Raw genomic sequence first — 9,954 nt, 5'->3', positions numbered from 1 at the left:
GTGAGAGAAGACAAAAGGAAATAAATATAAGTAGGTAAGTACAGTTTGTAGAAAAAAGTCATTTTCAGCCACGAGATCCTATAGATTTATACCATATTCCTTTAAGTTTAGATCTACTATCAAAATGTTCCTTCCAAAGCAAATGACACCTATTTTTATATTTAGGAAACAAATCTGTGTAATTTTTCCCAATGGTTAATTCCATTCCCTCAAAAATTCCCTGCTTAGCCCTGCAATCAGCCTTCTCATTGCCCCTGAGACCAATATGTGATGGAATCCACTGTAACTTCAACTCTATTCCGGCAGCAAGAATATCAAAAATTTTGGAAAGAATTACATAAGCTATCGATGTACCTCTGCATCCAGAGGCACATCGAGCTATATGCATTAAGGCGCTTTTACTATCAGAGCAAATGACTACCTTTCTGCTAATTATGATATAAGATAGGGCTTCCGATATCGCAATAAGTTCTAAGTACATAATGGAGACGCAACCTATGATCTTAAAAATACCTCCTCGAATACCTTGGTTTTATAATAGTAAACTACATAGGAAACTTTTAGTGATAGCACTGAGAGTACGATCTGGTCACCTTCCACTCAATAGTTTCAACTACCACATAAAGAAGTCAAATTCCCCAAATTGTGAATCTTGTGGTACCATAGAAGACGTAGAACATTTATTAAAAGAGTGTGTACGGTATGAAAGTGATAGAAAGGATTTGATAGATAAATTGCTAGTGAACAAAAAGATATAGGTATGTTTCATCACATTTTGTCGACGCCAATATCAGAATCGGCTTATTTACTGTTTAAGTTTATAATGTTGCGTTTTTAATATTGTGGTTTGTTGAAATTACTTACTTTTAATCATAGATAGTATTATTGTATAAGGTATGATGGGACTGACATGTATGTTTACATATAAATGTCCCTAAATTAAATAAAGAATAAAAAAAAAGAGATCCTATAGGTTAAAGAAACTTATTTTCATTTTGAAATCATTAACTTATATATCTAGACCATGTTTAAAATTGTTATATTTGTTCATTTTTATTTATTCTAACGAAATGAATTTAATATATTTGCAATTCATTGTAACATAGAAAACAATTGACGCACTGTGAAATGTACCGATAAATTGTAAGTATTCTTAGAATATTTAAATGTTAATTAGTGTGTATTTTCTTTTTGAGTTCAACTAATTACCGGGAATCTCACGGAAACCGCACACTCGCACGTTATTTGATCTGTATTTCCTTGAAACTGAATTTACTCATCGTGAAATACAGATGCTTTCGCATAAAATATATTATTTATTTCATATATGTGACATTGAAAAAATACTTTTCGGATTTTATCGCGTTTTTTATGTTATATTTTTATCCCGACGTTTCGAAGACTTTGCAGCCTTCGTGGTCACGGGCCGGACTGAGGTGGTCATCTGCAAAGTCAAAGTTACAATATCTAACTGTATTTCTGCAATTATGCAATTTTTTTAGCTGTTTACAGTTCGATCTACGCAGAATGAACTCACAGTTGCTTGAGGTCTTGCTGTCAGTCTTTTGGGACCGATTTAATTAAATGTATAACGGGATCCCAGGCTCATGCAAACTTCCGACCATTTTCTCTATTGAAATTCGGATGTATTTTATTTCAATAGTTATGTATTTGTAGCGTATGTGTGCTACTTCAAAAAAACGTAAATACATACTTCATAATCCCGCTTCCTACTAACATACATGTGATAGTTTATAAAGATATTTGGTCGATTGTTAATGCAGAAACAGCTGAACCGATTTGAATGACATTTAACGTACAGATAGGCCATTTCCTGGATTAGCATAATATATATTTTATGCCGCTGGAGCAGAATGCAACAACGAATAAATTATAAACTAATATTATCTATATAAGAATTCAATAATATTTACATTTTATTATGAAAAATAAGTATTAGCGACGAGATCGCCAACCATCCGGATGATTATTACAATATTTCGTTATACAGTTATATTTTAGATAATGAAACTATATATATACGAAAACACACACTCTCATTCTTTTAATACCCAAAGGCGTAGGCAGAGGCGTAACTGGTGTACCTACTTTAATTTGTTTGTATTTTGTGATCCGTCCGTGTGTTGGGCGCAAGCCTATCGCTATATCGGGCACATATTCCAAACTCCGGGCTGTTACTGAGTAGAAAAATCTAACAAAAACTATATTAGTACTGTATAAGAGTAATGTATTGTAATCAAGCGCTGCGGATTGATTTATGATATTTCTTATTTACATACAGTCATATTTCAATGCGGTATGTACATAAGCTATGTAACCTATTCCAGTATATCTTATATCAGCATATAATGCCTATAAAATGAATATTCTATGGGGCTTTAAATAACTTGCCTAGAAACTAGAACAAATGTTTGTTTTTAAATTGTCTTTTTATACTCCGCTCCAGCGGAAAAGGATATTGAATAAGCTTTAAATAAATCATTTATACTAAACCATTTTCATACAGATATTGGAACATTTTGATGTGGACATGAAAGCACCCTCACTTTTCCATACGATAAATTGTAATTAATTAGATTCTACAACAAGTGTAACAAACATTTACTCATAGTTGCATCATCCTTGGGATTTTCCAATTAATATTTACCATAAAAATGTATCATAGAAAATATTTTGCGTACAATATCGCCTACAGTCCATTAAAATGTTAATTAAGTACACGTGGTATTTGTAATAAAGTTGTAAGTAAAGATTGTAAACACTTAGTCATCGGTCGTTTACTTTAAAATTGGATTAATGTGCGTCCTTGGTTAATGCGCTTCATTCATGGCAATGATTACCAACTTATAAGTCGACTTATTTAACATAAGCCAGCTTTTGGAAATTATTAAGGCGCCGCGCAGACTTTCCACTTTAGTCTTGGTCTTGGTCTTGGCCTTGCAGCAAGAGTCTTGCAAGTCTTGCAATTACCTATTAGTCTATTACTATTTATTAAAGTTTACTTTAAATCTTAGAAAAACGTATTAGAATTGGAACATTGTGAGCTTGAATTAACATAGCCATAGTAAAGATCAAGCAGATTAATAAATAACTGAAGATTTGATAAGGAATTCGAAAAATCAACTGACCTATATGTCGTTTTCCATGGAAGTAACTGTTTCTTAATAAACATTTATGATTTATAAGCTTACATTTGCTAAAACATGTAAAAAACAAATTAATTACAATAACTTGACTGTATTTTAAAGAACAATACTTATCTGTCTAGAAAGAGATTGAACCTTCAACTTATAAGAAATTTAATAAAAGAGTTTTACGATTTATCATTTATTTGAATAAAAAATAAAATACAACACTAATCAACAGCTTTATCATTAGGTTATGATACTTTATATCAATTTTTTGACCAAGAATTAATACAAAGTAACCATCTGGCTGACTCATCACTTAACCTATTTCTATGTTTTCTAATTACTAATGATGCTTTAGAAAATAACCTCTCAGCAGGTACTGAAGTTGCAGGTATTGAGAGAAAATCACGGGCCATTTTCGATAAAATCGGATACTCTGTCTCATGCGTCCTCCACCAATCTAAAATGTCTTCCGAGCTGGCAGTTCTTTGTTTTCTCAGGTACTCCTCCAACTCGTCTATCACTAAGCCTTGAAGACAAGATCCAGATGACGTCGAGGGACATTCATAGAGTTTATCAAAGTCTATTACGTCTTCATCTTCATCACATACTTGATTTTCTTTTTCTGGTAATTCCAGAGATTTGTTCACTGAGTGTAGACTTTTATATTCTTCATAAAGTTCATTGAACTTGCGCAGACTTTCTGTTTTAAGTTGCTTCCCCACATTGTCAGGTCAAAAGTCTGAGCCTTATGCCTTGGGTCTAAAATTAAAGAAGTACAATAAATCCAGTTGCTCTTCTTGTAATGTTTAAGCATTTTGTCTCGAGCTGCTTGGAAAGCTAGAATGAGCCTTTCATCCACTTCAGATCGATTAGGTTTCTCATCTAACTGTTTTACCATAGATTCAATTTTATCTAGCAAGAGATTGAATGATACAATGACTAGCGGTAATGTAACATATTTGTCTCCACCAAGTTTTGTACTTAAAAGTTTAAAGTTTATTAGAAATTTATGTAATTTTTCGAGTACCTGCCATTCATTAGCTGTGATTTGAAAATCATTTAATTCGGTGACAGAACTGCACAATATGTCAATGCCCGCTCTCACTTTTAAACCAAATCCAATCATATCATGTGTGGAATTCCATCTCGTTGGACAGTCAAGAATGGCATTTAGATTTCATGGCACGCCAGCTGCTTCACAAGCAGACTGAAACTTCTTCTTCACTATCTCACTTCTTTTTATTTTACTGGAAATACTGCGTAACTTTGTTATAGATGTACGCGAGTCAGCAATATTTGGTGCAGATTCTTCATCTTCCTCATCCTCAGTTTCGTCTGCATAGTCTTCGTACTGCTGATCTTGCGCGTTAGTGTCAGACTCACAGTGTAATGCTAAGGTCTTTAATAAATCTTGTACACCAAGGTTTAAAATGTGAGCAAAGCACCGGAAATGTTGATTGTCTGAATCAAAGTGTAGCGGCAACTGTTTGCCCAGTTCATACATAAATTTGGTATTTGCAGTTGCGTTGTCGACCGTGATACCTTGTATTTTATCAATTATGCCATATTCCAATAAACATTCATGGAAAATCGTTGCAATATCTTCCCCAGTATGTCGACCGCGTGATGGTATAAAATCAAGAACTACAGATTGATACTTCCATTCGTTGTCTATATAATAAATAGTAACCCCGTAGTAACTCCTACCAGCAATTGACGTCCACCCATCAATGGTAAAAGACATTTTAGATGATAATTGTTGAAGTCGTTCCTTGAGATTCAATTGGAGCTCTTCAAATCGCTCTTTGACTTTCCTTCTAAGTGTAGACCTTTTAGGAAACACCATATTAGGGCAAATACGTCGAAAATATACTTGTGTAGCTTCGTCATCGAAAAATGAGAAGGGAAGATATTTTTCACCACCCAATCAACTGTAGCTGTCGTGATGTTGTCACTGCTGTTTTCCGACTGAAACAAAACAATAAATCTTGTGTTATTATTTAAAACATACTAGGTTTGAGCGTTTAAGAGGAGGAGGTTTGTTGTTGTTAAATCGAGAAAATCGTTAAATTGATATTTGTTATATTAAGGTTGCACTGTATACTGTAATTTACCAAAAAAAGTACTTAGTTGTTACTGGCCGATTAAATGAAAATATGGGTGTTTATAAAAAATATTTAAGACGATAATTACATACTTAATATGTCGCACCCCTAGATGAAAACACCACTAACTCAAAAATACTTACGTAAGTTAATGGCGTTTTTGAAAGTATCGCATGAATAGCTACGCAGAGTTAAAATTCTTTTAACTGTTAAAAAAATATTCTTACCTGTCCACTTCTTCCAGCGGTTACTAAAAAGCTTGTGATATCTCCACTTAATTTTGGTTTAACAGGAAGAAATATTTCTGATTCCTTTTGTGGAAAGATATTAGATGTTTCCTTAAGCCTGAAGTGTTTCTGTTTTTCATTTTTATTTCAATCTTTTTATTTTGGCACAATTTACAGAAGGCAGTTTGGGATGCATGAATTATTTCGAAAAACTCCTCAAATTTGCTTTTGGGTCTTTTAGATCTGTGACTCAAACTCTCGTTACTCGGACTAGAATAATTTGAATCTTCGTCACTCATATTAAATTGTACACATGATACGTTTTTAGAAAACAACGAGAATTAGTAAAAACAATTATTAAGTTAGACTCGAAGCACAGCTCAATTGGAAATGACTGGAATTAAAATGATTCCTTTATTTATAGTACGTTTCCTTGCTTTCTACCGCGCCGCCTCGCCACGTGCCGGCTCTATGAAAAGGATGCCGCCGCAAATCAAACAATGCCGCGTGCGGCGTACAAACACACACTAAATATTACCTACTTGTACAGACGCGACGCGTGAATAAAATATATGTAAAGAATTAGTGCCAATCACTATTCTTTACATATAAGTGAATGTTTTGGCGTACATCTATACTAATATTATAAAGCTGAAGAGTTCGTTTGTATGTTTGATGACAGAAGTTTTAAAATAAATAAATAAGTCCTGAACGTCACTATACCTCCAAAGTTACTATTCCTCGTGGACGAAGTCGCGGGCACAGCTAGTAAATACTTACTCTCATCATCTCTCTCAGAGATATTCGGGCTGGTAAGTAATACCAAACTCTTATCGCAGGCTTTTTATTTTATTAGTAGGTAAGTACCTACGCTTTTTATATTATTTTATTAGTTTTGTAGAATTTTTTTACACGTTTCAAGTATATTTAAAAGTGGCTACAATATTTATTAAACTGGTGCGGGGTGATATTTGAACACTTTTTTGCTATTTTTTCTTGTAAAAACTTAAGAAATATAATGACTAAATGTACAATAATAGTACCTAAGTAATTAGTTTAAAACCATATAAGTAATCAATATTATAATATATACTTACTAGAATGAATTAATATGACATCTACTACCTCCCGACTAGAAATTACTTTGGGATTGCCCAGTGTACCCATATGGCCCCAAGTGGGCCCCAAAGGGGCATTCCCTATAGGGAATGCCCCATTGGGGCCCGAGTGGGGCCAAATTGGGAAATCCCAAAGTAAAAATAAAAAATTATTATTAATATTTCCCAATTGGGGCCCGTGCGGGGCCAAAGTGGGAAATCCCAAAGTAAAAATAAAAAAATATTGTTAATATTTCCCAATTGGGGCCCGAGTGGGGCCAAAGTGGGAAATCCCAAAGTAAAATAGTAATATTATTGTTAATATTTCCCAAGTGGGGCCCGTGTGGGGCCAAAGTGGGAAATCCCAAAGTAAAAATAAAAAATTATTATTAGTATTTCCCAATTGGGGCCCGAGTGGGGCCAAAGTGGGAAATCCCAAAGTAAAAATAAAAAAATATTATTAATATTTCCCAATTGGGGCCCGTGCGGGGCCAAAGTGGGAAAATCCCAAAAGTAAAAATAAAAATTATTGTTAATATTTCCCAATTGGGGCCCGAGTGGGGCCAAAGTGGGAAATCCCAAAGTAAAAATAAAAAATTATTGTTAATATTTCCCAAGTGGGGCCCGAGTGGGGCCAAAGTGGGAAATCCCAAAGTAAAAATAAAAAAATATTATTAATATTTCCCAATTGGGGCCCGAGTGGGGCCAAAGTGGGAAATCCCAAAGTAAAAATAAAAAATTATTATTAATATTTCCCAATTGGGGCCCGAGTGGGAAATCCCAAACTAAAAATGAAAAATTATTATTAATATTTCCCAATTGGGACCCGAGTGGGGCCAAAGTGGGAAATCCCAAAGTAAAAATGAAAAATTATTGTTAACATTTCCTAATTGGGGCTTGAGTGGGATTTAAGTGGGAAATCCCAACGTTGAAATAGTAAATTATTGCTAATAGTTCCGCTTGAATAAATCTAACTAAGATAAACGAAAAACAGAAACAAATATTAAACATTTAACCGCAATATTAGTAATATTATCTAGTTGATTCGATGTACATCAAATAAAGCGACGAATGTAATATTCCCGCTTGGACCAGTGGTAACGTGAACGACTGATGATCAAGAGGACCCGAGTTCGAGCCCAACTGACGACAAGGATGCATTCAACCAATAGTTCACTTTCTAATCGAAATATAAAGTTATAGTACCATCAGAGTCCGTAATTCAAAATTATTTTTGATTTTTGAAATTTTAGATTTTTTATAAATTTAGATTGGGATCTGATGGGGATTTCCCAATTGGGCCCCATTTGGGATTTCCCAATGGGGGCCCAAGAGGGCTATGCGTGACATCCCAAAGTGGGCCCCAAGAGGGAAGCCCAAGAGGGGCCCCATTGGTCGCACTTTTAAATTTCTAGTCGGGCTATCCTTACCATTTTATCCCAATCATAATACTACTTGCGTGATCAGTATAATGTATTCATTTTCATTCTAAGCACTCTGAAACTTATTTATTCTTTGGAACACCTGTAGGTACTCTTAAAATTCGAAATTATTTTGCATGAGTATACCTACGCCCTATGGCGGCAATCAAATAGTGTCAAATGTTATGATTTCGGCGTGGCGGCAACGATTGTTTTAGATTTCAAAAGAAGCCGCCGGCGCGTGTATCATAACCATGTACTTCCGAAAAGCGGCAAATTTCTTTGAGAAGTAAGTACAAAACCTTTGATGCCGCATTATCAAAGTGCCGATGGTTAAAACATAGCTATGCATGCACTCAGTTTGATTTTAATAGATAATTTCTTATTCGCTATGTTTATGGTATTAGTCGTAATGCGCAGAGGTCCAGTTTTTCATATTCTTTGATACAGTTTATTGCGTCTCATAGAATTCCTAAGCGTACCTACCTATACACCGAACTGTTACACCTAACTACTCAGTGAAATAGCGCTAAGTCCTAGCTGCAAGACGCAAGAGTCTTGCAGGCTATGTCTTGTTCTTGCTCAAGTCTTGCACGGTCAGTCTTGGTCTTGGTCTTGCTAAAAATACGCGGTCTTGTTCTTGGTCTTGGTCTTGCAAAAACGCAAGAACAAGACCAAGACTGCAAGACCAAGACTGAATTTGGGCAACACTACTTTTAGACAAGCGAGCAAAGACATTTGTTCTTTAATTTTACACGATTAACTTGTAAATTATATTTAGCTGGCAGGATTCAGTTAAGCCGACAAAAGGATAAGGAAAAGATATTTAAATGTAAACAATAAAGTGAAATCATAAAAATGAACATAAAATGGATCCTTCGAGCCGGATTTGAACCAGCGACCTATGGATAACAATTTAAGCCAACTACAGTCCACCGCTCTACCAACTGAGCTATCGAAGGGTTATATAAGGAACTCCTTATTAACTTACTTATGTAGTGCTCAATGCAGAATAGAAGCTGTAAATTACAAACTAGTAACATATCATCAAACATTTCACAAGGAAAGCGTAGAACAGTAGCGAAAGGTGACATTGTCCCTACACAACATATAGGCACTAACAATAGGCATAAATGCAGTCTGCACATCGTTCTAATGTTGATTAGATTCTACATAAGTTCTACATAAAGGGTAGCCGGTAGGAATCGGTTTATATGGATCCTTCGCCACTGGAGATACATGGTTTTTATCGAGTCAAGCAACGTAACCTTTGAAAAATCATGTTTTATGAATGCTCAACCCGTTGAACTGCCTAACTCGAGAATTCATATCAATGTCATAGACTTTCATTGCCATAGAATATGGCTATTAATAGAGATGCGTAAGGCATCACAATCTATTCTAGTGACACGCGTATCTTCGCACGGTCACTGTTTACCCTATCGTGGAATAAATAACTGACATCTCTAATTAATTTCCAATCACGTAATCGATTGCAGTCTAAAGTGGTGCGATGGTATCGATCAGGAGAACTCTTTTGCATAGCAAAGTAGAAAACACATTGCGGCAGAATGTCGTATCGCGTAAAGAATTAACACTTTTGTACAGATAGATTTATTCGTGTCGTATTGTTGGAGAGTTTTAGTCGTAAAAGTAATTTGTGTTTAACCTACCAATGTATTTCAGAGTGGTGTGAGCTGGCCTGAGAAGCGAATCCAGCAGGCACAGAGCGCCACGGGAACCAACATGAGTGTGTGACCTGTAACTGTGTAGGTTCAACGGCTCAAATTTAACAGGCCACGTATAATTTTCATTTAATCGTCATATGCTTGTAGTTATTATTTTTTTTACTTTTATTGGCCTGTTTATACAGGCAAAACATATAATCTCTTACTCTATGCCTGGTTAATGCGAAGTCTGTTATCTCAATGTTAAGAAGAAGTTTTGAT

General features: G+C 35.0%; 1 non-coding gene across 1 annotated transcript; it reads right to left on the bottom strand.

Moving 5' to 3' along the window:
- Positions 1-8,879: 8,879 nt before the first annotated feature.
- Trnay-gua lies at positions 8,880-8,967 on the bottom strand. The gene is given in 2 exon segments: positions 8,880-8,915; positions 8,931-8,967. It is a non-coding gene; the product is annotated as a tRNA-Tyr (tRNA).
- Between the last annotated feature and the right edge of the window lie 987 nt (positions 8,968-9,954).

The sequence above is a fragment of the Manduca sexta genome, chromosome 26, assembly GCF_014839805.1.
Source record: "Manduca sexta isolate Smith_Timp_Sample1 chromosome 26, JHU_Msex_v1.0, whole genome shotgun sequence".
NCBI lineage: Eukaryota > Metazoa > Arthropoda > Insecta > Lepidoptera > Sphingidae > Manduca > Manduca sexta.
The sequence above is the reverse complement of the archived record's forward strand: the minus strand, read 5'-3'. Positions and strand labels throughout refer to the sequence as shown.